This window comes from Dermacentor variabilis, chromosome 2 (genome assembly GCF_050947875.1).
Source record: "Dermacentor variabilis isolate Ectoservices chromosome 2, ASM5094787v1, whole genome shotgun sequence".
NCBI classification, from domain to species: domain Eukaryota; kingdom Metazoa; phylum Arthropoda; class Arachnida; order Ixodida; family Ixodidae; genus Dermacentor; species Dermacentor variabilis.
In genome coordinates this window covers 232,841,762-232,867,588 of record NC_134569.1, presented here as the reverse complement: position 1 = coordinate 232,867,588, position 25,827 = coordinate 232,841,762, and positions in this window count along the sequence as shown.

The following is a 25,827-nucleotide window of genomic DNA, read 5'->3' as shown; positions in this document are numbered from 1 at the left end:
CTCTTCAGTATCAGCTCCGCTTTATTCAGAAAGACTTCGCTGATGCCTGAGGCAGGCAGACGAGACCATGAGCTGTTTGGTGCACCCCCGTCAATACGCGACAAGTGAATTCCCGGTAAGCGCTGAAAGGTTATCTTTTGCTCATTTTCTTTTTTTACACTACCTTTAGGTGCTGTTGGATTTCGCCTAAAATATATAGTGTATCTAGCCGCGTTCATGGCGACATGCGTACGGGAAACTCCGAAACCACGATGTTAGAACCACTGAGAAATACTATGTCGTGCCACCTTCCGTGATCAGCAAGATCCCTATGCCGCAGGTAATTCAATCATGCTTTAAGGCGCCTAGGGTCGTCTGGGCTGGAATTTTCCGACATAAGGTGTGCTGACAGCCCACAGGGTCATCTGACTGAGCTAGTATAGATGCTCGGTTGCCACAGTAGGCAGTTCAAATCCTCGCTTTTTTTCTGAAGGTGAGCAACTCGAATTCGCCTCCCCAGCACAGTGCATCTCCAGGCTTGGAGTGGCGACTCACACCAGCGAAAACACCGAGAGCAAGTGGGGCTGTACTGATCCAGGTACAACCAAATTAAGAAGACCCACCAAGCGTCAACAAGACACTTCCTCACCAGAACAGGAACACGCCTCCCTGGTGCAGTATTCGGCCACTCCTTCCCCCATGTAACTCCTTCAATCACCCAGTAGCCCTCAGTCCCCAGCAGCTGCGGAGCACATGACCAAAGCGGCGGTCAAACCTGTAACACAGCAGAGGGTGCTAAAAATATCTGGACCCGGACAGGCCGCCAATAGAAACTGACCCTTACAATGTTTAAGAACAGAATCCCTCCCGAGTGGAGCAAGCCTAGCAGGACTTTTTGAGGAACTAACAGGCGTTGCTTGGGATATCATTGGCCTTAGTGAGGTTAGAAGAATGGTTGAGGCTTGTACAGTGCTTAAAAATTGCCACGTCCTCTGCTGTAGAGGACTACCAGATATGAAGCACTTCCGAGTAGGATTCCTAATCCATACGAACATAGCGGCCAACATTGACGAATTCTGCAGCAATAATGAAAGGGTAGCAGTAGTGGCAATAAAGGTGAAAAGGAAGTGTAGAATAAAGGTAGTAGAAATCTACGCTCCAACCTCCAGTGACGATGATGACAAAATAGAACAGTTTTATGAAGAATTTGAATTAGTGATGCGAACAGGGCAAAATTAGTATACTGTAGTCAGGGGCAGCTTCAATGCAAAAGTGGTGAAAAATCAGGTTGGTGAAGAAGCAATTGGCAACAACGGCGTAGATTTTAGGAACACCCGAGGAGAGATGTTGGTAGAATTCGCTGAAATCAATAAGCTGGGAGCCACGAACACCTTGTTCAGGAAGCGTTGGAGCAAAAAGGGGACCTGGAAATGCCCTAATGGTGAAACAAGACACAAACTTGATACTTTCTGCAGATCCCAGCATAGTGCTGGATCTAGAAGTGTTAGGTAGGGTAAAGTGCAGTGATCATAGGCGTGTGACGGTAAGCATTCACCTCAATTTCAAGAGAGAAAGAGTAATATTGGACAAGACGAAACAGACCAATTCAGGTTGGCATTGGCAAACAAATATGCAGCCTTAGAATGGAGATATGCACATGACAGAGAGGCAACGAATGAAATCCTATGTAGGCTGGCTTCGGAAGCAATAATTGACGTGGGAGGTAAAGCACCAAGGCAACCCGTAGGTAAGAGAGAGAGAGAGAGAGAAAGGCAAAGGAAAGACAGGGAGGTTAACCAGAGATTATCTCCGGTTGGCTACCCTGTACTGCGGGAGGGGAAAGGGGGTGCAATAGGTGGGAAAGAAAGAAGGATAAAAAAGAAAGAAAAAAAAAACCTAAGCACACACCCGCACGTACACACGAACTATTTCTGTGGGCACTGTCACGCAGCCCACAAAGGCATTCCTAGTCTTACGCAGTGTCACCGTACAGTCCTATGCCACACAGCGTACTGTCACAATTTGTCAGAAAGTCCCGTGTCTTTCAAGTTTCGCAGCAGCGCCTCATAGTGGATCGCGCTGGTGTTCGCGTAGGCCAGGTACCAAGGATCTTGTTTTCTGTCATTGGGCGCTTGTCCAGTTTGTCTAAGGTGGTTGAGAGGACAGTTATTTGTGGGTTCAAACGAGAGCACTGACAAAGAAGATGCTCGATCGTTTTGTTGCACCCGCAGAAGTCACACAGTGGGCTGTTGGCCACTCCTATAAGGAAAGAGTAGGTATTTGAAAATGCTACTCCAAGCCATAGACGGATAAGAAGGGTGCAGTCACGTCGTGGAAGCTCGGGCGGAATATGGAGCTGTAAATTGGGGTCCAGGGTATGGAGGCGTGCACTTGTGAAATCGGAAGAATTCCATTGGGCTAATGTCAGGTCATGCGCAAGTGCGGAAAGTTTTTTTCGCTGCGTCGGTTCTCGAAAGAGGAATGGCAACGCAGCTGACGCCGTCATGGGCAGATCGGGCAGCTGCGTCTACTCGATCATTGCCACGTATGCTACAGTGACTGGGCAACCACTGATATATTATATCGTGTCCTTGGTCAACTAGTCTATGGTGGACTTCTCTGATCTCTGCGACGAGCTGCTCTTGTGATCCATGGCGCAGTGCTTTGAGTACACTCTGGAATCACAGAAGATTGACCATGTGTGGGATGGCTCCTCCTTAATGAAATGAAGAGCCGCACGCAGGGCTACCAGTTCAGCAGCTGCCGTTGATGATATATGTGACGTCTTTAGCTGTATCTTGACGGATCTTCTTGGTATCACCACAGCAGCAGCTGCGCTTGCAGATGTGACTGAGCCATCGATGTAAACGTGTACGCGGCCACTGTGCACCTCATGTAAAAGTTCTAATGTGGCCTGCTAAATGGCAGACGACGGCATGTTGGCTTTCTTCATGATTCCTGGGATGATTAGGCGTATGTCAGCTCTGTGCAGGAACCATAAAGGTGAGGATGGTCTTGCTGCAGGCATGTAGTTCGATGGCAATGAGGTACGATTGGCATCAATTAAACGACTGAAAGTTGTGTGTGGCCTTTCTGCGGGCACACGTAGGTAAGAACTCTCAAGAAACAAAGGTCCTAATAAAGAAACGAAAAAAGAAATAAGGTGTCCAATGCAAGAGATCAGATAGAATTCGCGGAACTGTCAAAACTATACAACAAGAAGAAAATAAGATATATTTGAAATTATACCGTGAGAAGGGCTGAGGAAGCAGTAAGCTATGGACGCAGCCTGAAAACAGTGACAAGGAGACTAGTTATCGGACAAACCAAGCTGTATGCACTGAAAGATCGGCAGGGTAATATTATAAGCACTCTCGAAGATATAGTATAAGTAGCGGAAGAGTTCTATACTGTCCTGTGCAGTACCGAAAGCACCCACGATACCTCCATTTAAACTATCAATGAACAGGTGACAGAGGCTCCTTGTGTAAGAAGGGATGAAGTTAGAAGGGCCTTGCAAGATATGAAACGAGGACGAGCGGCAGGAGATGATAGAATAACAGTCAATTTAATCAAAGATGGAGGAGACCTAATGCTTGAAAAACTGGCGGCTCTTTTCACGAAGCGTCTAATGACTTAAGATTCGCGGAGAACTGGAAGAATGCGAACATTATACTAATCCTCTGAAAGGGAAACGTCAAAAAAATGAAAAATTATAGGCACATTAGCTTACTTCAAATATTATGCTAAATATTCACCGAGATTATCTCCAATTGAATAAGGGCAACAGCGGACTTTAATCAACCAAGGGAACAGGCAGGTTTCAGGAAGCGATACTCTACAATGAATCACATCCATTTCATCAATCAGGTAATCGAGAAATCCGCAGAGTAAAATCAGTCTCTCTACATGGCTTTCGTATATTACGAAACGGCATTTGATTTAGTCCAGATACGAGCAATCATAGAGGCATTACGTAAGAAAGGCGTACAGGACGCTTACGTAAACATCTTAGAAAGTACCTACAGGGATTCCACACGTGCCCTAATTTGCTACAAGGAAAATAGAAACATACATATGTGGTAAGGGTTCCGACAAGGTACACAACTTCTTGAATGCCAATCACTACGTGCTTGCAAGAATTATTCGAGCTAACAAACTAGGAAGGCTTAGAAGTAAGGATCAACAGCGAATATCGCAGCAGCCTTTGATTTGCGGATGACAATTTCCTGTTCAGCAACACTGAGGACGAGTTACAACAGATCCTTGAATTCCTTAACAGAGAGAGTATAGGCGTGGAGTTGAAGAATAGCATGCAGAAGACAAAGATAATTATCTATAGCTGAGCAAGAAAACAAGAGTTCAGGATCATCAGTCAGACTCTAAAGTCTGTGAAGGAGTACGCTTACGTAGTCAATTACTCACAGGGGACCCTGAAATTCAAAAGCAAATTTACAGAAGAATAAGAATGGGTGGAAGCCCATTCGGCAAACACTGTCAGATCCTTACTGGAAGGTTATCGTTATCATTAAAAAGAAAGATTTACAATCAATGCACTCTACCAGTGCTGACATATGGGGCAGAAACGTGTACATTGACAAAGACCCTCGAAAACAAGTTAACGACGGTGCAAAGAGCGATGGAACTAAGAATGTTAGATATAACCTTAAGAGAAGGAAGAGAGCGGTGTGGATCAGAGAGCAAACAAGGATAGCGGATGTTTTAATTGACTATAGCAAATATAAATAGAGCTGGGCAGGTCATCTAATGCGTTGGTTAGATAACCGTTTAACATCGAGGTTACAGAATGGGTGCCAAGAGAAGGGAAGCGCAGTCAAGAACGGCAGAAGACTTGGTGGGGTGATGAAATTAGGAAATTCGCGGGCGCTAGCTGGAATCGGTTGGCGCAGGTCAGCGGTAATTGGAGATCGTAGGGCGAGGCCTTCGTCCTACAGTGGACATAAAATAGGCTGCTGCCTATGAGGATTGCTTTGCAATTTTACCTGTACGCTACAAAATGTATCGTGACATAACTGTTTCTAAATACAATGGGGATTCGTGTTATCTCGCTTATCTTTTAAGGACAATAAATAAAGCAATTCTTATCGCAGCCATTCTTGAAATGTTTACAAACGAATAAAAAGGAATGTGTTGATTTTCACCACGGTGAACTTTTGCGGTAGGGTGTATGTGCTAAAATATCCCGATTAGTGAAAACGACCCCTTCCGCTTGAAATGTTCAGGAAAGTCAACATGTTTCAAAGAGAAAGTCAACATGTTTCGGAACTTGAAGGTAAATTTTGTCCATTCGTTCTCAGAAAGTACCACTTAACTGCGAAGAACGGTTTTCAAAAATGCAAAATCAATTTGATAATCTCAATTGTAAGGCAGCTTCAGGACTTTTGTAGGGTGAGGCTAATGCGCAGTCCCCTGCAAACCACAAAGTGAGAATCTCCAAAATAGAAGATAAGGTCGACAATTTAGAGCACCACTTCCCCAGGCATATTTTATTGTTTTGCTGGCTTTTAGAGTCTGAAAAGAATGAGAGAAGGCAAAGTTCTGAGTGCCTGGTTCAGGAATTTTGTGATAACCATCTTAGCAGGAAAGTGCCCGCAATAGCAAAAGCACACAGGTTAGGTCGTTTTTCTAAGGTTAAAAGCGACCGATAATTGAAAAGTTTTCTACAACAAAAAAAGAATAGGCAATTCTAGCGGCGGCAGCATCCAGCGAGCATCGCTTACCTTGCTATTACAATTGTGCAGATACAGCGACTTGCACTCTATCCCGGATCGTGAAACGCTGCCCGGTAAAGGAGCCATCGGACGTCGCGGGTTGCTGGCTTTTCCTACCGCTGCAACCGTCATGCTGCACAGCACTTCCGAGAGCTGTGTCGACCTGGTGCCTAGCTGCGTACGCAGTCACCGCCGCAATCAGCTGCGCACGGAATCACCTAGCACCAACTGCGACGGCGCACCTGACTAGGGAATCGACTGCCTATAAATCACCAGCACCTGGCAGCATTCAGCGAGCATTGCTTACCTTGCTATTACAACTGTGCAGGTTAGTTTGTTCCCCTATTCTGTAGTGTAAGGGTGGTGACGCTGCTGTCGCTGCCAAAGACTTGTGTATCTTGCTTTATTTCTGGGTTTGTGGTTGTTGTTTTGCTGTGGCGAAAAGAATGTCTGATGTCTGCTCAATTTGAGATGAGGAATTTCATGAAAATGAAGGGCATGTAACTTGTTCCGAGTGCGCGCACGAATACCATTTTGGAAAGTGTGCGGGAATAGCAGAGAAGTCATACAAAGGGAAGTCCGAAGCTGCAAAGAAAATATTCATATGCCAAAATTGCCGGAGCATGGTACCAAGTGTTAGCTACACTAGTGAAAACAAAACAGACATGGAAATAAAAGCTATCCTTGTATCTATTAATCTAAAGCTAGAAAGCCTACCTCCCCTCATAGCTCGAGTGCAAGCTATGGAATAATCTGTCACGCACATGTCTGTACTTTTTGAAGAACTAAGAAATACAATCCGTGTGCAAGGAAATGAAATAAAAGTACTTGGAAAGCAAGTGCAGGAACTAGAGAAAATGAAAGATGGAGCCGATCAGTTCAGGCTCAGCTTCGGCGAGAAGTGAACGATTAGGAATTTCAAAATAGGCAGCTGAATTTCGGAATGCATGGGGTGCTTTTCGTGCAAGGCGAAAACTTGCCCAAAGTGATAAACGAAGTTGCATACCAGCTGGAAACGGCACGTTTGGTTGAGTATGACATTGCCTCAGTACAGAGGCTGCCCGCACAGAAAAATAAGGTACCTGGAATAATTGTGCGTTTCACAAGGCAGACGATCAGGGAATCGTGGTTGAACAAGAAGAGGAAACTAAAAGATAGCCATCCGCGCATCTACATTCAGGAAAACTTGTCCCGTCACAACAGAGACCTGTTACAAGCAACAAAAAACTGGGCCAAAGAAGCTGGGTTTAAATGTTTTTGGTATGTGCATGGAAAGGTTCTATTGCGAATGTCTGATGGGGCCAACGCAATTCACGTTAGATGCCGCGAGGACTTTGACCGCCTTCAGCCCAGATGATATGCCCAGCCAGTGCTATTCTTGACCAAATAAATGCAGGGATGAATGGCCACGATTTCTATTCCCCAGATGACTTGAACAGCATAATATCTAAAATTAGATCCCGTGCACTGAAACGTGTGCATCTAAACGCCAGATCTATTCGGAATAAAGCATTTCTTCTAGAAGAATTCTTTAGTCAATATTCTTTCAATTTCTCAGTTATCATGCTCAGTGAATCATGGAGCAAAAACGAGTGACGTCTTCAGAATGGAAGGTTATAATACACATTATCTCAATCGACCTTGCGGTCGTGGAGGGGGTGTTGCACTTCTAACTTTAGAACAAATGAACGGCGAACTAGTAGGTGCTTTCGGTATTGTGACGGCCGATTACGAAGTGTTATCTTTATGTATAGAGAAAGTAATATATTCTGTCTGTTATCGACCGCCGAGTGGACATGTCCAAACATTTCTCGAATTTTATTAAAGATTTCTTTCGTTTGTTGTAGAAAGCAAGTGCATGTTGGTTGCCGCAGGTAATTATAAAATTGATATGGGAATCAATACTCATGTCGGTACAAATATTAAAAATATTCTACTCTCGAATGGGTTTGATAATGTTGTCAATATACCAACAAGAATAACAACTGAATGCCAGTCAGTATTGGATATATTTATAACAACTTTCTCATTGCTAGAGGAAAAAGCTGGTGCCTTATCATGATCTATTAGTGACCATCTTCTTGTTTTTTTTTTGCCTAAATGATGCCGGCATTCCTAAACATCCGCCCGCTGAAAGCTTTCACCAGCCAATAACTGGCACAGCTCTTAACGCGTTCAGAAATGAGCTGCTTCAAGTAGACTGGTGCAGGGTGCTTAATTCGGGCGATGCTGACAATGCCTACAATGCATGTTTAGATATCATTAAAGCTTTTTGCCATGTTCACTTTCCTGTTAAAAGACGCCAAAGAAATCGAAAAATTCAGAAACCATGGGTAACACACGACCTTTATCAACAAATGAAAATAAAAGATAGGCTCTGCAGACAATTTCTCAACACTCGTAATCCTGATGACTTGACCATTTCCAAAGAATATCGGAGCAAGCTAAACTAGAAATTGCGCATTGCACGTAAAGAGTACTTCTCTTTCATGGATGTCACCAATGTGCCGAGCGAACTACTTTGGGACAAATTAAATACACTGCTACGTCGCGGTAGTGGTCGTAGCTGCATATCGAAACTTACCATTAAAGGTAATGATTTGCATGGGGCGGATCTGGCTGATGCTTTCAATGCTTTCTTCACAAACGTGAGTACATCGGGTAGTTCCCCAGATGCATGTCAATATGTGAACAAGAGGAATGATAAGTATTTATTTCTGCAGCCAGTCACAGTACACGAAGTGATTTCAATAATCACACATTTAAAAAACAGCAGCAGTAGAGATACCGACGAAATTGAAATAAAACCTGTGAAATACGTCGTAGACGTAATTGCCCCAGTTCTTGCGAATATATTCAATACCTCTCTGACTACATCAAGATTTCCAATAAAAATGCCAATTGCCAAAGTAGTAGTGCTCTTTAAAAAGGGGGATCGAAATGACCGACCGATATCTGTCTTGCCAATTTTTTGGAAGGCTCTCGAGAAAATATTTCACTGCAGGGTGTTGAACTTCGTTGAAAGTTCTAATGTATTAACACCACACCAATTTGCATTCCAGAAGAACATGTCAACCGAACTAGCCTTGCTTCACCAAAAGGAATATATTTTAACACAATTTGAAAGCAAGAAAATAGCGATTGCCTTATTTGTCGACTTCTCCAAGGTTTTTGACTTGGTGAATCATGTAATTTTGCTGAATAAGTTGTGTATTTATGGCATACGTGGGTGTGGCTTACATTTACTGGGGGCATATTTATCCCGTCGGCGACAAGTAGTCCAAATCAATAACTCACGATCACAAGTTCTTCCCCTACATTGTGGTCTCCCACAAGGCAGCATAGTGGGGCCCTTGCTATTTAACCTATATATAAATGATATTATTAATATTAATCAGAATGCAAAATTTATTATATATACACATGACACTACCATATTTTTCTGGTAGTAACGTCGATCAACTTATCTCTAATTATAATGATACTATAGTTCAGCTAGAACATTGCTCCTGCTATAACTCTATGAAGAATAACGAAAATAAAACAAAAAACAGTGATCTTTCGGGCCAAGAATAAGCCAGTTTCTCCTCATGCCGATATTATTTTAAACTCTCATCCTGTAGATATTGTTCACCATTTTCATTCCCTCGGTGTGACATTTACTGCACACATTTACTGGGAATCCCACGGGAACTCACTAATAACAAACCTTGCTCGAATAACTGGAATGATTGGTCGTGTCAGATACATTCTTTCTGCAAAACTTAAATACATATTTATAATTCTCTTTTCTATTCACATGTGAACTACTGCCAGCTTGTCTAGGGTACAACTACATTTTCGAACTTACAGAAAAACAAAGAAACGATACCTGCGCCACGTGTACAATGCTGGTTTTAATGCAACAACTGTAGCTTTTTTCCATAGAGAGCATATTATCACAGCTTGTAAATTATACCTCTATCGTTTAAATACTAGATTTAAATATGAAGCGAGATGTAACATACCTAATCTAAGTAAACAGGCACAATCAGAAAAAAATGAGCACTATTATGCTACCAGACATGGAGAATATTGGAACGTTATTGCACCCCGCTTGACCTCTCGCATGGAACGTATATGTTATTCTTTGTCATCACTGTTACACTATTATCAATCTACTAATTTTGACTTGTTTATTTGTTCCACTGCTAAACTTAGATCTATGTTTCCAGAACACGAAAACTGATTTACCTATCCTGGCTTTTATTTATTTGTTTCAATTTTTACGAATCATTGTGTTTTACTTTTGTTCTGCACTGATCAAGTGTTTACATTTGTTTATTGACTGTTTTTCATTGCTGATGCCCAAACGCCGCTCATTACTTGGGGCTACGGACACGTCAAGTCGCCTACTGGCAGCTCTTTTTCCTTTGTCCTCCATCTGTAAAGTACATGGTGGAAATAAAGATTTGATTTGATTTGATTTAGCCATAGTTGAAAATTCAACGATAAATAGTTTAGCATATCCCGTTACTATTCGGAAACTGTGCGAAATAATCGAGCAACCTTTTGCACTGCACGACTGTCGCACCGGAATGGGTCTTTGCCGCTGAACTCTCGCGGAAGCATGTTCCAAAACAATACAGATGAAAAGTTTTCGTGAGCGGCTAGCATCCAACAAGTTTTTTTTTAATAATGAGGTTTACATGTTGGGCAGCGATAAGAAATAGTTTACGCCATCGTCTAATGAAGCTGCAGAATGACGAGCGTCATGTAATCACACGAACCATCAACTCACTAGACCGAAATCGAGGAATAATGACACCCAAGACCATATTCCATTTTTGTGCACGAACATAAGAAGCGTCCTTTTTAGGATAGTACTTGCCACGGTTGCTTAGTGGCTATGGTGTTGGACTACTAGCACGAGGCTGCAGGATTAAATTCCGGGTACGGTGGCTGCATTTCGATGGGGGCGAAATGCGAAAACACCCGTGCACTTAGATTTAAAGGCACGTTTAGAAACCCTAGGTGGTCCAAATTATCGTGGAGTCTCTCACTACGGCGTGCCTCATAATCCTATCGTTGGTCCACATAATCCTGTTATGGGTTCACAATTTGATTTTTTGTAATAAAACAGTAATGCTTATCATCCACCATTGATTCATACCTAGCACCGATCGTGATGCTAACCGAAACATGGCTTACCGATTCTGTGCCCGTTATCTGCATTTTGGAAAGCTGGACTCCACTTTTTATATGACGGAAAGAAATGGATAGCTGGTGGCGTTCTGTTAGCAGTGCGAGAGAAATCTTTTCGCCGCACGTATCCACCTGAACACTTCTTGAGAGTGCGTGCTCGTTTCAAACATAAAGCAGGCCATATACTCATCGGTGCTTTTTATCGACCTCCTAACACGGACAATACGTTTGTTTGAGAATTCAATCACCTAGACATAATTACTGTTCGTTTTAAAATGTCTGTAGCTGTAACTTTCGGTGATTTGAATTTCCGTGATATTGATTACCAAACCTTTCATAAACAACATAACTATCAGAGGCCCACAGTTTTGTGTCTTCAAGTATCGATTTTTCTTTAACGCAGCTTATCGGCCGTCCCACGAAATCTTTGGCTACATCCTCTAATATTTTAGATCTAGTATTAACCAGTGATACAGACGGGTTGTGCGACTTACCTCATCAAGAAAGGCTCTCTAATCATGATATCCTAACAGGGAGTCTTGCAGTTTAACTTTGAAGACGTCCGTGCTCTCGCAAGTACATTAAATGTTATAATAGAACAAATTTTGGCACCGCAAATTACGGACTGTCTTACTTCACCTTACATTTCTTCAATAAATATCAATTTCAAAGCATTGAACATAACTGGGCTGAGCTCAAACCACTGTTACTGAACTAATTTATCGATTCATCCCTCCAACAAAACTATTCTGCCTGCCGACAACACCGGGGTTTACCGTAAAGCTTTGGCGCCTTAATAACAAGAAAAAGTGGTTCTATCGTAATTCTGGTAAATACCGCCTCTCAGGTTCATGACACCGCTAAAGATCTGCGATAAGCAATATCAGTCACTGTTAAAATCATCTGAACGACATTTCTTGCACACGACAGATATGTGTTCATTAGCAATCCTCAACGTCCTTGGCGCGTCCTAAAGCTGAAGGGTTATCTCGTTAATCTGGCCATGGTCATATGGTCCACCATTCGGAATGTGCTGATTTACTGAATAACGTATGCCTATCTGTATTTACACAGAAAGACACCCCATTATCACCATCCCTTGGAATCTCATCAACATATCAATGCCATAAATACTCATTAATAAAGAAGGAATTTCCTCTTTGCCAAATAAACTGAAATTCTTTCAACACGTGATCACACTGGACTATAACAAAGTGTCAAAAATTTTGTTGTCTAGCTTATCACTTCTATTGTGTGCACTCTTTTCGCAGTCTTTATCTACTGACACCATTCCGTATGACTGGAAGGTGGCAAAAGTCAGACTCATTTATAAGCCCGAAGACCAAACTCAAGCATTAAACTACCACCTTATCTCTTTAGCTAGTGCACTTTGTACGTCACATGAACATATATTGTATACTGAAATTAATAAATATTTGGAAGACCATAAAATTATCTTTGATTACCAACATGGCCTTCATGAGGGTTGTTCATGCGACACACATTTAGCCGGCTTTTTACATGACTTAGATTCATACCTAGACCTAGGATTTCAAGACGATGCTATCCTGCTGGATTTCTCAAAAGCTTTTGATCGCGCTCCTCACCACAGAGTAATACAGAACGTAATCAACTTTAACATACACGCAATTGGTATTGGATGGATTAAGGATTTCCTCTCGTCCAGAGTGCAAAACACGTCGGTTAACAACAGCGACACCGGTTCTACCAAGGTAAGCTCCGGTGTTGCGCAGGTAAACATTCTACTTTACTTACTTTTACTGTACTTTTCTTAATCTATAATAATACTTACCTAGATGCGAGTCTTCTCAAACCAGACTTTTCGCTGATGGCGGCGTAATATATCTATTAATCTCATTTGACGATGACAAAGATATCCTTTAAGCTGATCTTAATCCATAGACTACAGGGTGTTCAATATGGTCGATGACTGTTAATACGGCTAAAACGAAGTTATTATCGTTTACTAGGCGCAACAACCATATTCCAACATCCTATGTAATAAATAAGAACACAATTGAACTTACAACTTCATATAGGTACCTTGGTGTTCATATACAGACTGATCTAACGTGGCGTCGCTGGCATCAGCTAACCGCTCATTATAGGCCTACTCAGTCGCAACCGTATGCACGCTCCAGCTAAATTATGTAGACCCGCATACATCACGCTAACACACCTAAATTTAAGTATGCGTCAGCTAGCTGGCATCTCTATCAAACTTTCATCTCAGAAGAAGTCGAATCGCTATAGAGCTGAGCAGTCCGTTTAATTTTTTCTGGTTATTCACCATATATTTCGCATTTTAGCATTAAAACCTCGCGCTCAGCTTGACAACTTATCTCATCGCCGCAGAATTGCCCGCCTTTCGCTGCTGCACCAACTTTCTCATCATCCATACCTTCACCGGATCTTCGAACCTCCGACAGCCTTCTTTCCACCCTCAGACCACATCCTGCAGATAAAACGCATAACTTATCGCTCAGTTCACTATACTAACTCCTTTATTCCCAGAGCAATAGTTGCGTGGAATTACCTGCCATCACACATTGCTACTTCAGCCGGTTTCGCAACTTTTCAGGAACAATTACGCTACAATTACATGTAATTATCCATCATGTATTATTTTAACGTTTCTGCATATGTTGTTCAGTATATACATTACTTGCTGTGATCATTTGTTTTAACAATTTGCGGGTACTTTGTATAGGTGTATAGATATGTCTGTTTTGTTCATTAAGCTTACTGATTACGCAATTTCCGAGCAAGATCTCGTTTTACTTCCTTTCAGTGCATAGTGCATCTATTCATAGCCCTTAATTTATGTTTTCTCAGTCAATACTGTATTTTTTGCCTAATGTATATTGAATGTTTGTTTTATTTGTGTATTCTGCCAGGGGTCGTCATATTGTGTAACTTTTTTTTAAATTTCGTAACGCGCAAAGCTCGCATGATTTCGTCTAATTGTTCGCTCTATGTAATATTCCTTCAGGGGCCTTTAGGGATATTATGAATTTTTAAAAAAATATGATATAAGGGACGGTACCAGCTAGAAAGAGTGGGAAGGGGGCGTTTTTCTTGAATAATATAAAGCGATTGTGTGAGTAATCTCAACGGCAGCGCAAAGAATCAACCGAAAAAAATAAAAGAAATTAAGGCAGCACAAATTTCGCAAGCTCAGCAATATCTTTCCGTGATTTCAACAGTCAGCACAGCCAGTTGTTTGCTACATAATAGAAGTTTTCCTTCTTTAGCCTAAAACTCTAAAAATTGGCATCTTGTAGCGTATCCGTCGCGATGTCATTCTCTGTGACGAAGCTCTCTAGTCTTTTTACGTCTAAGTGAAAGCAAACAAGCATATCAAGAACGTCGTGGCACGGCTTTCTTGCACTTGCATTTTGTTCGTTATTTGGGAAGAGCTGCAGAAAGCCAAGCGAATGGCGTTGCGAGATGTTTTTGTATATCTTAGTTTGGCGCTGGAGCCCTGAGGCATATCGAGCAACCAGCCAGCTATCGCTGTTGTTGTTTGATGACGTAAGGAAGACAAGGTGTCTGCCAATCCAAGCAGCACAGACACTTTGTATTGAACAAGTGACCGAGACTTACCGGCTTCTGTCAGTCTAAGCTGTGTAAGCACTTTGTGTTGAACCATTTACCCACGCTTACGGACTGAGCCGCGACACCAACTCCTAACTCTTGCAATCGTTGCTTCTGTATCCTGTCGTAGTTGAAGGGCAAGGTTAAGAAGACATTTGAAGGCAGAGACAAACAAGACGATTATTGCTGTCGCAAATGCCTCCACCATATCTTGAGCGATGGTGTCGAAGCATTAGCAACCGCTTGAAGTGGAAGATCTTTCTCTGCTAAGCTGGGCTGTTTTTCATAAAACGTTTACCGTCTAGATATCTGTAGCATCTTCAGTGGGCCCCATTTAAGCTACAAATATTGCCGATGTCTGTGAGCGCGAGCATTAGCATTTGTAGATTTTTCTCAGGACGACAGTGGGCCACGTTGATTGCTTCTTTCTGCAATAGCAGCTAACTTGTTATGTCGTGGAACTTTGTGCAGGAGTGTTCTGCTCGAAAGCATCTCTGAATCCGTGGTGCAATCACAATCTTGGCGTTTTTCTCTTTAAGGTGTGTCGCACTTTCATGGAAACGTTTGATACTGTCCGAACCTCCGCTAACTAAAAATTCACCTAAGAGGTTTCACGACAACCAATATGCATAACCTCTGAGCTTCTTGTTAAGTTTGACGAATAATTTGGAAGTTGTTTGAAATTATAACTAGACAACTGCTCAGTGCCTTCCGCTCTATTCTCGCCTCGTACGGTTGATCACTGAGTCTTCATGCGTATCTCCAGCGTCGTGCAGGCTCTCTGTAGGCACGGTTACCTTATTAATTTATATCAGTGACGACTTTGTGTGTAGCTTATTATTATGCTCGTCCTAGCTTTATTGAAAGAAACTGAATAAATTTAATGCAGATAAAACACGTGACACTGGCAATACTGGCCGGCACTGTTATGACAAACAATAACTTGATGCGAGTAGGGCAGTCTCCTCAACTTAAGTTTACTTTAGGTATTGAGAGCCAACTAACCTCAGTTCCTCATGGACGTTTGGTGTGACAAAGTAAAATGCCGCCTTTAGAAGGATATTTACTTTTTCGAGTGGCGCCGAGTTGCTTTTTATATGAACAATAGCATGCTGCGGACCCTGATCCATTCGTGGCGGCGTAGTTGTTTTGGCGTTACTGTGCTAAGCCTGAAATCAAAGGATCAAATCCCGGCTGCGGCGGCAGCATTTCGATGGGGTCGAAATGCAAAAACATCTGTGTGTTGTGCATTGAGTACACTTCAAAGGAGGTGCCAAAGTGTTCAAAATAAATCCAGCAAGGGACACTACGTTGTGATTCATATTCATATTGCAGTTTTGGCACATAAAACCCCAGAATAAATTTTTTGCTAACTTTGAATATAAATTAGAGGTAAAATATTCGTAGCACTAATTTACGCTAGTGTAGAGAAGTTACCTGCTAATGACAAAAAAAATCTCAGATTTTCAAAGGTGGTAGAATACGCATAATAATCAATTTTATTTCAGACCGCACATTATGCCCGACCACAGAGACAAACAAGTGTCACATAACGAACTGTTAACCAAGTGTTCCGCTCAGACTTTCTCAACAATTATTTAGAAAACTTCTTGAAATCGGCCAGCACAGCAAACTAATGAAGCCGTGCATGCAGGCTCCCTCAAGCCCACGGTCATCCTTATGTCTCATTGAGCCTGACTACATAGTTATATGAGTGCATGGGCGTCAGCCTGAGGCTGAATAAGCCCAAGTGGAATTTAAGTCCTGTCAGACTGGTTCCGCCAAATCAAGTGGGGCTAAATGTGAGCCTTAGAGTAATCAAGTCAGAGTGAGCGCGCCTAGTACGAGTGAGTGTCAGTGAAGCATTGTGAGTAGAAATGGGCGTGAGTCTGATGAATTTCCAGTGAATCGTGCCTGGAAAAAACCACTATGAAATGAACTTTGAATAACTTGTTATGTGATTCCCTGTAGAGCCGGCATAAAGAAAGACAGAAAGGACAGGACCACGCGCTTATCTAGCAACTGACGCTGTTTACTATTCCGTAGGAGGAATATATGGCATCACTGAAAGAGAAAACAATTCAGTCTCATCGAGAAGTTTCCTGGCAGCTAGAAGGCTGTATATTGTATTGAGAACAAGTGAATAATAAAGCACATTTATATGTTAAACAATTTTCCCGGATGACGCTTTGCGGCATTTAGTAGAGTAAACAGTCGCTTCAGTGAATATTCAGCACAAGACGGAGGTCACAGTTTGAAACCTATAATTTTTTACGCACACACCATCTACGCCCACTATATAGTTTATCAATCACGCAAGAAAGCACAAACGCACAGGCAACTCCTGCATCTCAAGCAAGCGAACGCAAACACTACGACGCGTGACGCTGTATGTATAGATCTGACGCTTAATGAAAAACATTTACTTTGAGCCGGTATATTTACGGAAATATACTGCCTACGCATGGGAATAAAGGCTGTAAGGATCTTCTAGGGTGAGTTTGTTGGATCAGAAATGTCAGAGAGAGCTTAGGCCTACAATTGCCTCATTTGGGGCATGCTGACTTCCTTTCTATTGTAATGATAACTTTGACTAAACTATGCGTTGACTTATCCTCGTTAGCCTAAATCGGAATAGTGAGACATACTTCCCTATGCGCGAGTCTCAGTAAACGCTGAAATATTTATATATTTTGTGAGTACGAATCAATTCTTGCCGTAAACAATGGCGGTGGGCGCTGTTTGGGATTGCCTAATATAAGGCAGTTGATGCAAGGCATATTTTTATCAAACTACGCAAAACAAAGCGTTTGTGTAAAAATTTCTTCCACCTACGTTGTTTGTCCCGTTGCGAAAGAGAGGATTTCCGTATAAATAGTAAATACATCACAAGCGTGTTTCTGAACAAGTTGCGACCCGAATACTACGGTACACTCTACTCACCTTCAAAACTAACGAACTTCATCTCAGATATTTAACGGTAATATGCTCTATACATTGAATAGGAAGGTAAATAGCTAAATTCGAATATTTGTGTGTTAAAGGCGCTGCGATGATGATCAACATAGGCATACATATGCTAGTAATGCATGACACAAAGAGCATTATTGCATCCAATTCAAACGTTTCAAAAATTTCGACACTTCTGTTTAAAGTAGGGTACGTATTGACCGCAGTAAATGTGTCTTTTTGCTGCGACCAGGTTTTGCGGCCTAACAAAAATTAAAAGTTATCGCTGAGCACAAGAAGCGCTTGCATGTACTAGAACATATGAGATCGTTCTTGCGGGGTCTCTGCTGTGGCCACACCTCTGATAATCAGATTGCATTCGACAAGTCAGATTGCATTCATTCTAGTCATATCAGATTGCATTCGACTCTCGCAAGAGTACAGAATTATGACTCGACGAAACAAACTGCCGACGTGGCTAACTACGTGAAAACCTGCAGAGAGAGCGAGCGAGGAAACACACCACAAAGAACACCAGCGGGATTAGTACAGCCATTCGAGCCATCTTGGCACAATTCGCAGCTGATGGGCATTGACTTATGGGGACCTTTTCCGACGTTATCGTCTGGTAAAAGGCGTAGTTTCGCTCAAGAGGCGAAGCGTCCATTGCGACAGCAAACTAGTGGACAGCTACACCAAGTAAGGACAGTAGTTTATCGTTCGTGTAAAGTTGTAAACATAAACATGCTGACTATATTAACAAGCATGGTGCCACGCGCGCGCAAGCCAGCATGAGAACGTCTCACCCGATGACCAAGGAAACTCCCTGTGACATGGCTGGAGTGAGGAAGCGTTGTAAAATCAGCGAGCCAATTGACCTTCGCGCTGCCTCTCGCATAAAGGTTAACAAAGCCGAGAAAACACAGCGCGTGGCGGACTGTGTTCCCGTCGCATATGGCTTTAAAGGTATTGGGAAAGAGGACTTACGGAGTCGCCATCTGTCGGGAGCGCCTCCCTTGCGTAGCATCAGGGTTCACGCCCCGCGCTCCTCGTAGGTTTCGCTTGCGGCGCTCATTAAAACACCATGCGGCAGCCCTCCTGGACATTTATGTAAGTACTCTCAAAAGAGGGAAGTTTTCAACTGTCGATATAATAATCTTGGGCAAACTGAAAGCACAGAATCGTTTACAGAGGCTACCTACTGAAAACGTACAGTGAACGCCTCTGCGCGCGGTTGCAGCGATGTAGTCTCCCGAAAGGGCTTCTTGCGTGAAAGGTAGGCACACGCTGAGAGTAAACTTTGTGAAATATGTTCTTGTATTGGGTTGCCTGCGTAACCAAATGGAGCATAACAGAATGAAGCCTCAATGCAGCGGTCGCATGGGTTCGCAGCGAGAGACTGCTCGTCTGCATGCATGTCCGTGCACAATATTTTGCTTTCGCTGTGAGCGCGTTTTCGCACCACGCCGTGAGCTTGAAGATGCATCATATGAACACATACAGTACACTTGCAGCCATTGTTGCGTGGACGCTACAAGAACTGTTCAAAAATAATTTAGTTGTAGACTTCGATGCCTACGGCGACTGTGATGTGCCGTCGCGACGATTCATTTATTTAACACCTGAATTCTTAGACATTTCAATATAATTTCTGATGTTACGTCGCACTGTATGTTTATCGGTCTTCTCAGCGTGCGAATTCGCTCTGCTTCTTTTTCGTAATCCACGTGCAATAATTCATACCACGGCGGCCGCATTTTGATGGGGGCGAAATGCGAAAACACCCGTGTACTTAGATTTAGGCGCACGTTAAAGAGCCCCAGCTGGTCGAAATTTCCGGAGTGCTTCACTACGGCGTGCCTCATAATCAGAAAGTGGTTTTGGCGCGTAAAACACCATATTATAATTAAATTTTTTAAAATAATTCATAACACAAGCATGGCCAAATGCCATGTCTTTTCTATAGTGCATCTTGCCGCTCCCTTTCCTTTCCAGTGAACTTGCCAGTTTCTAGCATCAACAAGTTCATAGACCAAACCGTCATGACATTAGCCGGGCAGCGGGCGTGGGCGAGCATCTCAGTGTGCGTTTACTGCTACTCGCTGAACATCGCGATCCCGGCGCCGTAGAAAAAACTTTCCTCACGTCTGTGCATGCTGCATACCGGAGTTGTAGCGGATGGCTGTCTACTGATTCTAAGTTTTGCGAGCCAAGCTTCACACAGCTCCTTGTCCTGCGACTACGTTTGCATAAGGCCGACCCCGGGCTCCGTTGCGTACGTTCGGTATTGCGGCATCGAGCAGTAGCCTACCATGCTGCATGTTTGCAAATGCAGCCACTGCCTATTATATTACTTTCAGATGTTGTCAAGCTGACTGCCCAGGCGGTAAAGCCTCACCACTTAATCAGAACCGCAGCGCAGCTGGGACATTAAACATTCATTTTCAGCTCGCTTCGGCCCTTTTGAAGCAGCCGACTCGGCTGCTGTGTCCGTGTGATCCCTCAAGCCACGTCACGCCGAGGGTGGCGCCAGCTTTTCCAGTGGTGGAGGTCGTCCCAATAGTGGCCCGGGTGGGCGGGCGTGGCCGCCCGGAGTAAAACCCCTAAACTTCCTAGTAGCGCCAGACTTTGAAGAATGCCGTCTCCTCTTCGCGCGCTCTGACCGAGACCGACTCCGCGTCGCTATTGGTCTGATAGCATAACGTGGGCCCTCGCGCCGGCTTCGTTTGTTTACAGTCGTGCTTCAGCGACATTTTTGCTTGAGAAGCGTCTACGCGGTCGCGAGGAGCGCATGTTGGCGCCGTTGCTATCCTGTGTTGTTTGGTTTGCGAACGCCTTTAACTAAGTTTTGTGGCAAGTGTGACGTCACTTCATGGCATTTTCGATCACAATAACCTGCAACGCCTTCGTATGCCAAAATTGCTTTAGAAAAGAAAAGAAGCTCTTCTCGATACTGTCCGGGAAGTGCCACAGGTTAAGAAAGACATGATTTCATCTACTTGGGAGGGAGAACTGCACACCAACATTCTCCAGACGACCGTACGAGGTAGTTGCGAGTCTCTCATAGTAAAGTCCTACGCGATGTGCGCTTTGTTTATTTGAGCGGTACGTGGTCGTATTTGGTGCGCTTCATCGTATTTCACGCCAACAGGCTTGAATTCACGGGCACGCGAGGCTGCTTGCGAGAACGCGACAAGGAAACCTTTAGGATTCAGCGCATTGATTTTGGCAAAAATTGAGGCTCGAGCGTGAAGACTACTCTTAGGAAAGCAAGTCTGCATTTTGTGGTTATACTAACTTGTGTTGTTTAGAGCGACTAGCTTTGTTTGCCTCTTGTATTGGTGTTCGTCATTGGTGATCGCCCAGTGGACTTGCAATACAAAGCAAAAGTGGGCGTGGTCTCCCGATACCACGTTCGTCGCCGAACGACAGCATCATAAGTTTTCGAGACGTACAGTACTCACGGATTGAAATAGGACATTCGGAGCCCGTCGCCGTCGCTACATGCAGCGCCGCTCGTGGATGCTCATGGAACCAAAGTGCTGCATTGTGGTATAGCGCGAGGGGGAGAACATCTACGGAACAGAATTTCTCGTTCCGGTCGCTAACGAGCCGGCCTGTGGTTTAACACACTGCCAGTGTGGCGCTGCAAGGCTTGCGCGCCTTCGTGTGCCGACCGAAATGGCTCGACGGTGTGCACCTGCGCAAGCAGACGACGCTCTCGGTTTATCTTTCTTTACATTGTCGTAGCGCATGATAGATGGGATAGATGGTACGTGGCGGCTATAAGTATGCGTTTTCATCAAAAACTACGTTTTATATTCCGTGCACTCCGCTATCACGAGGAGAGCGCACACGCCGAAAAACTTTTCACCGGCGCCTTGTTTCGTGCGTCGGACACAAGCAGTTCGTAGAAATGGTCTCTAAAGGCAGTGCATTCTGCCAACAGTCAAGAGCAGGACCCCCTGTCGTTGCGGCTATCAATCGCAGTGAAGTAAAATAATGTCTTGTGTTCTTTCCGCTTCCTTCACCCAGGTTCGACGCCCCCAATCTGCATCGTGTTGCAAGCAGCGGTCGATGCAGCGTCAAAGTGTGGGGCTGTATTTCCAAAGACGGCTTTGGTCCGCTTGTGCGCCTGGACGGCCGCTTTAATGCCGCAGCATACTTAGACCTCCTCGACACCGTCCTTATGCCGTACGCCCTGGATGGCCCATTTAAGGATGGCTTGTTTTACTTGCAGCACGACCGGAGCCCAGTTCACACCGCAGCACCTGTGACTCGCCTGCTGGAAGACAGGTGTGTAATGGTGTTGAACTGGCCTCCGCAACGTGCGGACATGAATATTATTGAGAATGTATGGGCCGAAATAAAGAAGGCCCTGTCTCGTCGGCCGCTCCACGGGTGTTTTTTGGACATGCTGTGGGCGGCTGTTCAAGAAGAATTGGAGACGCTAGCGCGTTCTTCCTTGGCTCATAGCCTCTACGAAAGCTTGCCACGCAGAATGTCTGCCGTATTCGCTGCTAAGGGCGAACCAACAAAATACTGAGACTTCGTTTAAACGTTGCACGAGGACAGACCTGTGACTGCTTCTTTCTTTTTTGTCGTTACGACACGGACGAAATAAGCTTTCTTTTCTTTGGTGCAAGTGTTGATCATGTCTAGAAAGGCACATACGGCGCTATCTCATAGCTGAATCCTGTGTCTGAATTGTACAGCTTGCGTGCCGCATCGCCAAACGCGTGTAACGAGAGCGTCGTCTGCTCGCGCACATGCGCCAGCAGACGCCGCCGTTACGGCGGCGTCTGCTCGTTTGAGCAGTGCGTACCGCCGAATCATTTCGGTCGGCACACGAAGGCACGCAAGCCTTGCAGCGCCACGCAGGCAATGTGGTAAACCACAGGCCGGCTCGTTGGCGACCGGAAGGAGCAATTCTGCTTTGTAGATGTTCTCCCCCTCGCGCTATACCACAATGCATCACCTTGGTTCCATGAGCATCCACGGGCGGCGCTTCATGTAGCGACGGCCACGCGCTCCGAATGTCCTATTTCAATCCGTGAGTACTGTACATGTTAATGCGTGTCAGCTTTAAAGTAAGGGTAGTTTAAGATGCGGCGGAAAAGCACTCGCAAAGAAAACGTTCGGTTCCCCGCTCGTTCACTGGCTGGTTGAATCGTCGTTGGCTCGTTCTTTTAGTCGTTCGCTTACTCGTTTGTTCAACCATTAGCTCATTCAACCACTATGTCTCTGAGACACGCGTAATAAGGCAACAAACGGTGCCTCAATATGAACGACTGCATCATTTCACTTACCACAATTTCGGCCGCGTCATACCGCGGCAATGCCTTGCGCACTCATCCCTTTACTAAAGTCATAGATCGCACGTATTATTTTGAAGCGAGTCCAAACCTCCTCAATGCATGCACCTTAGTGCCACTAGGATCGCGAGAAGTACGTCACTTCGTGAACGGACGAGGTCACGCATCATTAAATGTTATTCGTAATGAGTCACTAACCTGACAAAATAATGCACTTGATTGAGCCTAAATGAAGCGCTGTCACCACAGCAAAATCCTGACTCAATGATGGGCCATGCGCATTTCTGTCGAATTTGATGCACGGGATACATAATAGCATCAGCGCCCACCTCTGAGCCTTTGCGCGTGCTTAGAAAATTGGCAATCACGCATGTTGTCGGCAATTTAGCTTGTAATACGCTATCGAACCTTGAGAGCAGCCATCTTTCGTGCCCTATGTTGTCGTTTGTACTTCATAGCTTATACGCGCCGTGGATTCTCATAAGGACGGCATGGATTATTTAAAATTAAATTATGTGGTTTTACGTGCCAAAACCACTTTTTTCGATTATGAGGCACGCAGTAGTGGAGGACTCCGGAAATTTCGACCACCTGGGATTCTTTAACGTGCGCCTAATTCGAAGTACAAGGGTGTTTTCGCCTCCATCGAAATGCGGTCACCGTGGCTGGGATTCGATCCCGCGACCTCGTGCGCAGCAGCCCCACACCATATATACACTGAGCAATTACGGTGGGTGCTGATTATTTAGGCTACTAAGGACTTGCCGGAGGTCACGACGTCGGTATTCTATCGCAAGTGTGTTATTTACAGCTATTTGCAACAAAGTCTTGCGACACGCACTTGACAAATGTTGCGTACCCTATAGTAGCGCATGCGATACATTCGAAGTGTTACTGGCTCGCAGTGAGCGCTTGATTCTTTTTTTAAAAGAACTAGTAATGAAAACCGAAAAAGAAAACTGTCTTCACTGAATTTGTATAACCATTCGTAAAAAAAAATTATGCAGTACATGAAGGTACTCGTAGCTACAAAGCCAACGCGGACGCTTAAAGGGAAGCTGAAACTTTTTCCAGGAAAAATGTGTGAAGAGCAGTACGTCGTGGTTTTCAACCCTCTGAATTCGAATATCGCATCGAAATTGCGCGAAAGAAAGCGCAAACACATTTTATTTCGACGAAAAGTGCAGCAGCAGACACGCCCAGCTCGCGCGCCTCGTTTCCGACTGTGATTGGTCGGGCGCATCGTGACGTCAACAATGGTGTTCGTCCGGATTGACTGCTGCCGCTACCCACGAAGCACAGTGCAAGGTGGTTTGGTGGTGTTTTGCTTAGACGGTCATGGAAAATTTCCAGAGCTTGCGTTTCTCTGAGGAGTGCGGCGTTAAGTCCAAACTCCACGAGAACGATATTGCGCGCGACGGTGACGGGCGACGGCTTCGAACGACAAAACGGGCCGTCGCTTGAACAGATCGCTCGGTGTTGTCGCTCGATCGCTGGTTTCTAGAAATCTAGAACTCGTCGCTCGCCGCCAGGAAATGCTATGAGCGACTAGCCAATAGTGCGAAGCCGAAATTGGCTGTACATAACTCAAATACTACTGTTTGTCGCACGGAACGAGCAAACTATTGAATTTTACGCGTGCAAGAATAAGGAGCTAGCGCAAGACCTTCAGAAATATTTTATGCTCCTTCTTCAGTAAAATGCATCAACTTAAATTGATAAAGCATGCGTCACGCTAGGTTCGGCGCGTATAATGCTGCCCTCATACCGGGAAGTCGTCGCTCAAAGCCGTCGCTCGCGCGGAGTTCGGCTTGCAGGCGACGAGTGAACGCGACAGACATCGCCTCGCTTGTCGCGCTGTCGCGTGCAAGATTACTTATAAGGCGTTTATACTTTACTCCCTACATGTACGAGCCGATTGCGAAGAGCCGGCCTCTCCAAGAAGCAAAAAAAATGCTGGTGCAAGCACTGATTTCCACGCGAACGAAGGCGAAGTGTTAGCATCTGCTTGTGTTGGAAATGTTCTTTGGCGAGTATGTTTTTTGCTAAGCTGCATTCAGCGTTCCAGTGAGTACGTTTCCGGGAAAACAACTGTAGTGTTATGTTCCTTCATGCCTCCTCGTAGAAAGTAAGCGGTGATGCGATCTTCGGCATCTGTGCGCTGCCCCAAAGCTGTCGGCAATCTACACAGACGGTTTAAACGCGGGGAAATTTTACCGACTGTTGTAGCACGTGTAGTATAGAACCTCCATCAGCGCGCCATCCGCACGCTACTCGTTACCGGCGAATTCCGTCGGCTACGTGAGATGGTCGGTTTCTCTGTGTGTGTGAGATAAGGGGGAGCGCAGCGTCCTGGCGTGAGCAGGCTTTCCAACACATGCAAACTTTACGCTTGTACTGCGCTATGGTAGCTGCATGCAGGCTGTTTCACAACACACGTGCGAATAGAAAACTCGCGGCGCTTGGCGATGAAACCTGCGTCAAGGGTGGAAGATAAACATGCACCTTCCATTCAACGTGCTAATTATTTTTTTAGGAGAACCCAAAGCACACATTATTGATAAACTCCGATAGTAATCGTCATGGAAGTGGTTAGAGCACAACACTGTTGTTCTTGAGCGCTTGAAGTTGTTTCGCTTCACAGCAGCCCACTTAGCTGAAAGCTTCTTGTCTTGCAGGAACTAATGGAACATCGGAACATCGTCGTGGCCCCTGGTGTTCGTGCAAGCGCAGGCTGCACAGAATGCCGGCGTGATCGACCTACAAGTTCAATTGATGCTGCGCACGTCAACTACCACTCCTACATACACAAATACAAAGGAATGTAGGGTCGAGCGAAGGAGATTAGGACGGCACGCATGCAGAAATAAGCCCGGTCAGGCACGGTCGTGGAAACTGCGAAGGAGCGGAACACCAGTGCTCACGTCACTACGCCGCGGTTTACGGTCTCCGCTCGCATCGTCAGCGTAAGCTGCAGCGCGCGGAGCTCGACGGGGGGCGGAGCTACAGCGCAATTTTAACCGACGATTGCGTCGCTCCTAAGTGAAAAA